This window comes from Limulus polyphemus, unplaced genomic scaffold (genome assembly GCF_000517525.1).
Source record: "Limulus polyphemus unplaced genomic scaffold, Limulus_polyphemus-2.1.2 Scaffold1023, whole genome shotgun sequence".
In the NCBI taxonomy this organism is placed as follows: Eukaryota; Metazoa; Arthropoda; class Merostomata; order Xiphosura; family Limulidae; genus Limulus; species Limulus polyphemus.
Window position 1 is genome coordinate 336,205 of NW_013666633.1, and position 5,926 is coordinate 342,130.

At 31.9% G+C, this 5,926-nt stretch overlaps 1 protein-coding gene and 1 long non-coding RNA gene across 2 annotated transcripts in view; one reads left to right on the forward strand and one right to left on the reverse strand.

Moving 5' to 3' along the window:
- The window catches only part of LOC106461751 (heparan sulfate 2-O-sulfotransferase 1-like), an 11,852-nt gene extending 10,649 nt beyond the window's left edge, over positions 1-1,203 (reverse strand). Inside the window, exon 1 of the mRNA XM_022388781.1 lies at positions 697-1,203. The gene's annotated coding sequence lies outside the window, so the exon portion shown is untranslated. The remainder of the gene's footprint in view (positions 1-696) is intronic.
- Positions 1-2,641, forward strand: part of LOC111086335 — a 17,456-nt gene extending 14,815 nt beyond the window's left edge. Inside the window, exon 3 of the long non-coding RNA XR_002611050.1 lies at positions 2,184-2,641. This is a non-coding gene — a long non-coding RNA (uncharacterized LOC111086335). The remainder of the gene's footprint in view (positions 1-2,183) is intronic.
- The last annotated feature ends 3,285 nt before the right edge of the window (positions 2,642-5,926 follow it).

Sequence of the window (5,926 nt, forward strand, 5' to 3'; positions counted from 1 at the left end):
AATTTACTTATAATTATTTGTTTCTTCTACAACAATAGTTGCAAGTTTCACAGTTAACTTGTTACTTATAAGATATAATATTATCTGGTTTTACATATTTTCAAACAGCTCATGTGTAGTAAAGTGTATTAGTATACAAGTAATTTGTCATACATATTTCATACAGTCAAAGGGATTTACAAAGTATAAATCCCAAGCATTTTATAGACCCTTAGTTGGATATATTAGTCTAAATATTAAATTAATAGCTTAAGCACAAAGAAAATGAAAATAACAAAACCACAAGTAAAAATCAACAAAAAGAGAAAACAAATACGTAGAAAAACTTAAATTTAATGAAATGACTAATTAAGAATAAACGTAAATACAAAAAACAACTCATTTAATAATAAATAAATTACCAACAAAAAAGTGGCATCCCAATACCAAATTCTTAACACTAGGAAAATTATCATTTTATCAATACAAAACAGCTAAATTTTATATTTAAGTAATATCAGTGAAAATTAAAATCACATCTTACTCGTATGCAATGAAACAAGTGCAAAAGTTATACACTAAAAAGTGTTTTATGTACTGAGCAATAACTTGAGATAAAATATACACAGAATAAAAAGTTTTACATTCAGGTGAAACTTACATATTGCTATTCACAAAGATTATGACTTCTTGAAAGTCAAATAAAAGAAAATTTACCTTTACAATGTTACACGAATATGCCTTTCCATGAAAAATAGAAATTCACTTGCGAGTTGCATCTTTTCAGATCATGAATAGCTTACTGATAGCGATACAAGTAACGGCTTTCCTTACTATTAGTTTGATGATCTGAGCTCCTGAAGGTGTTCCAACTTTATAAAAATCAAACTCCTAAAATTTAGGCATGTGCGACTAAAGTTTGAAGCTATTCACACAGTCAGAGACTATGTTACTGTTCTCAGTCCCACAGCCCCAGTGACACTAGCAACCTTTACGCTGTTCCCATGTCGCAAGCTTTAACATCCTCTTAATACATCCCCGAAAAAATAAAAAAAAAGGCACTTGATAACTGACATTTGATAGGTTCTCAACCCCAGCTGTATAAACGGTCACTAATAAAGTACAAAAACAAAGAGTTTTATTCACTGGAAATGTGTTACACACAACGTACATTGTGATTCGTAAACAAACTCAATTGTTAAAAATCAATGTTCCATGAATTTAGCAATTTTTAACTAATTATGCATATATATTATTGATATATAATTATTCAAGTTGTGTTATATATTATATAAGAAAATTAACTAATATCACAATAAGTTTTTTAACCTCCAGGTTCGTGGGATTTAGTAAAAACAAAAATATATGCAGGATATTCATACATAAATCATAACAGTTTTACGCTGTATTTCAATTTCAAAGGTGCGCAACAGTCCATTATATCGTAGAGTTTGAGAAACGCTGCTTTACACAACCCTTTAATTACCTCAGAGTATAGTTATCAAACTAAAATATATGTTGCAACGCCCTCTCTGAACGGCTTACGTAGTATCTTGTAATAAAATACATTTTATATTTCTTAAAACTAATCGCCTTTCGTGTGATTCTAGTCATATTGCACCGTATAAAAATTAGTTTTAGGTTCATATGGACATGTACGTATAATGTTCAAAATAATGTAAGAATAAATTATAACTTTCTTTTTCGTTTTAATAATGATAATATTACAATAATTTTCTGATTTACTACATTTCTTTGAAATAATTCTTATAGAATACTTACCCCCTCGGTATCTAAGTGGTAAGCTTGAAGGCTTATAACGCTAAAAATTGATCATCGAACAGATAAACCACTATGAAGCTTTGTGGCTAAAAACAACAACAAACAAACAAACAAACACAGGACTCGTAGGCAGTTGTGTTATTAATTTCAGCAAGTATATTTATCCCACTAACATATTAATTGTGCTAATCACGTTGAGGCGTATGGATGTGAACTTCAAACTGTAATAGAATGAAGCACATATTATTGAGTACAAATTACAAGCCTATATAGTAATGTTACAATCTCCAGTTAAACTTTGGTTTTGATTTTTCGTTTCTCGAATCGTTACGTGTAATTTTACAACCAACAAATATATTTCAAACTCTATTCAAATATTGATACAAGGCTTCTAAACCGTAATATTTATTTCCTCTTTTCAGAATTACGTGTAAAGCTACCTGCCCATAATCGTCCCTAATTTTGAACTGGTGGATTAGAGTGAAGGTAGCTAGACAACAGTACCGTTGCCGGCTGTTTGACTAGTTTTGTCTGGTCGGATAGTGGGATTTCACCATTGCTCTTATACCCACGGTCCTAAGTGCAAAACGCCTTTTTTTGCGGCAATGCAAGCCTTGAATCCTCGGCTTGTTAAGCCTGTCACACTAAGATGTACTTTCGTTTTATCCCCTAAACTCCAGAAAAGGGTTGGTCTTTTAAATCTCGACGTTTTGTTGACCTCATTAATTTTAAGCTACGCTGTGGAAAACCTGGTGTATTTAATCTATTTGTAAAAATACAAAGGATTACGTAGATATTAATTAACTATTAGGATTCCTTAATGTTAAGAAAAACAAAACCACTTCAATTTTTTAGGGAAAATTTCTCAAATATTTAAAATAAAAGTTATATTTTAGAGCATATTATAATCAATATTTGTTTTCTTCATCATTAGTATAATTTTACATCTTGGAAGAAACTATAATAATTTAAATAATGATAATAATTATGTGCAAGTAATGATTAAGATATTGTGTTTACATTTATCATTTCGAACTTGAATGGTTTCAAAAATCCTTAACACTTATATGTGTTTATGTAGTCATTAGGTAAAAAAAGGAGGACGAAAGGCGTAAGACTTTCGAAACGTAGTCCTCTACACTTGTGTCTCTAAAACAGGCAGTTGCCGTCCATTCTAAAAAGTTTCATCATGAATACTCTGCCTAAACAATCTATCAAAGAAGGAGGGAAAAAGGTTTAATTTGAGATGGAAACATAAAGTGCCGGTGCTTTTTCATTACTAATTACAATCATAATAATTTATTTTTATGTTTATAACTTGTATTTATTTTGTCATTCTGATTAAACGAGAGAAATAAACCGAATTATAGGATCATGTCTACAAAAATACTGACATAAGCTTTCAAAACATCATTCCCTTATCAGTAACTACTTTTCTACTATATTGTAATATATACAAAACATTGTTTGAGTGTACAAATTACGAGAACATTTGACATGATTCACTTGAACATCTCTATTCGTTACCTGTTGAATTACTGAATTATTCATATTCATTATGATTTGGTAAACAAGTTGAATCAAAGCAAAATTCTATATATAATTTACTTCTAACAAAGATTTAAGTGTTACAGGCTTGAGTTTAAAGTGCCAAAAGTGAAATTATGAAACACGTAGGCCTAAAATCTGTGATAAAAATCTTGTTAACTGCACACGTCTTTTACCCAAATTCTCGTTAAACTGTTCATTGTGGGTTCAAAATCAGGGGCATGTAAAAATAATATTTCCGACCTTTCGTTTGTCTTCCATAAGTCACTGCCCAAGAAGCCATTTGTTTAATATCAGAACTATTCAGTTGGATCGGACGATGAGAAACAAAAGATTATCCATAACGTTGGATATATACATATATTATAACATTTTGAAAGTTAACTTTCAAAAGGTTAAAACTTTTTTTTTTTACTTACATGACTAGGCCAATATTGTTATCATAATCATTACGCTTGCTGTAGTAAGATGCTAATGGAATTCAGGTATATTTGTTTTACAACAAAAGTTTCACAAAAATCCACAATAAAATTCATAAAGTTAAGCCTTTTGATTTCATGACCAGGTCTGTTTTGTTCTCATAATCACACCGACTACATTTCCCAAAGATGTCTTCGTGTGCTCAGAGAAATGTTGTATTAAAAGTAAAATCAAAACAAATCTTAATATTAGTCAAAAAGTTGAGCAATGCAAGGTGTAAGATCATAAAAATATGTTTATGGTTGACTTATATGTGATACATGGCGATGTTCTTCGCACAACCACTGGTGACTGGAGCTTCTAACAATACATTAACACTAAAAACCAGGTTTTCTATACCCGTGGTGGGCAGAGCACAGATAGCCCAATATGTAGCTTTGTACTTAACAAAATATAGTTCTTTCTTTTCAATGTAATCTGTTACAATCGAACTTACACTTAATAATATCATTGTTTGTTTGTTTTATTATTCAAGTGATACCATAAAAAATTGTATATTGAATTAGTTCATACAATAGTAACTGAAAAATGTTACGAACAAAAACAGTATTAATGATTTTCACGGTTAAGTAAAGTATGTACAAAATTAGCTTCAGTTCAACCAAAGTAATTTTATAACATATTGTTGCGTCAGCGAGGTCACGTGACTAGTGTCACGCCACCCGTTTTCTAGAACTGTCCTGTTCCTTCGGGAGTGCTCTAGCATTTACTAGATTGGGGGTAGGCCTGGTATATATAGGATGGTCACAACGTGACGGGGGAATGTGTGTAGGTAGTGAGTAATTGATCTGCAGTCAGAGAGTATTGTTGAAGTTCGTTATAGCGTTTGTTTTAGCGCGAATATTGAAATCAAGTGTATCGTAAAGTTATATTCAGAAAGAATAAACCAGTTTTATTAAGTAAGGACTTGTGTTGCTAAAGTTTCGTCGGAACGAAGTTACGGAAAGTTAATTAACAAACGGAGACGTAACAATATCAACATCGCATAATATCTTATATGCTTATAGCGTTAAACGTACTTTTTATGGCCTTACACATGGTACCCATAGCAACCTTATTGATTGCATTCATGAAGTATACTTCAATAGCTGTTACCCGATACTGAACCACCATCTATGATCTGTTAACCTCAACTCTCTCTTGACATCACAAAATAAGTCATCACAAGCAAACTAAGAGTTTTCAGCTAAAATTATTTTAGTTTCAACCAGGATTAATATACGTGTTGCCCACTAAAGCAACTACAATGCACATTCAGACTAACAAACTACTGGAATCACATGAAAATAAATACAGATAAAATCCAACGATATTCATCACAACCTCATTCTTATTCTGTGTGATTAAGACATAACTTCCTCACTAAACGTGTACGTGTATTGTACAGGTGTAATACATGTGTGTATAGGCTACTTAAACTTCACACTACGTACACGCATGTGATCTCGTGGCCTCTCGTAGGATCATTCCACACAAAATTCCACCCAGGTGTTCAGAAAGCATATATTTTAGTGTTCTGATGTATTAAAATTATAGTGAGGATTTTCAGTCCAGTTAATTAAATGCTCTAGGCATTACATCTAATACAACACATACAACTCGTCGCATATGCCTTCAATTAAATGTTCTTGGCATTACATCTAATAACACATATAACTCGCCGCATATGCTGAACATAAAAACTTATGTAGAACTCTACGCGGAAATATGATAGTGTTTCTCCAGATACTTTCTAGACTGGCCTCAAACTATTTACAACTACGCTGTCCAACACAAGGAGTCCCCCAGTGGCACAGATGTATGTCTGCGGATTTACAACGCTAGAAACCGGGTTTAGATACCCGCGGTGGGCAGAGCACAGATAGCCCATTGTGTAGCTATGTGCTTAACTTCAAAAACAGAAATTCATTAGTTCTACAGTTTTAGCTTCTATACTTAACTTCCATGACATTGTTTTTTGCTGTTTCTAGAGCTGGATAGTGTTACTATAGCAATTAACGTACTGATATAAGAAAAAGAATCTGCTATTTTATTATTATCAACTTTATAATTTTCATTTACATATTGTTACGTCTCCGTTTTTTAATTGATTTTCCGTAACTTCGTACCGACGAAACTTAAGCGACACAAGCCTTTG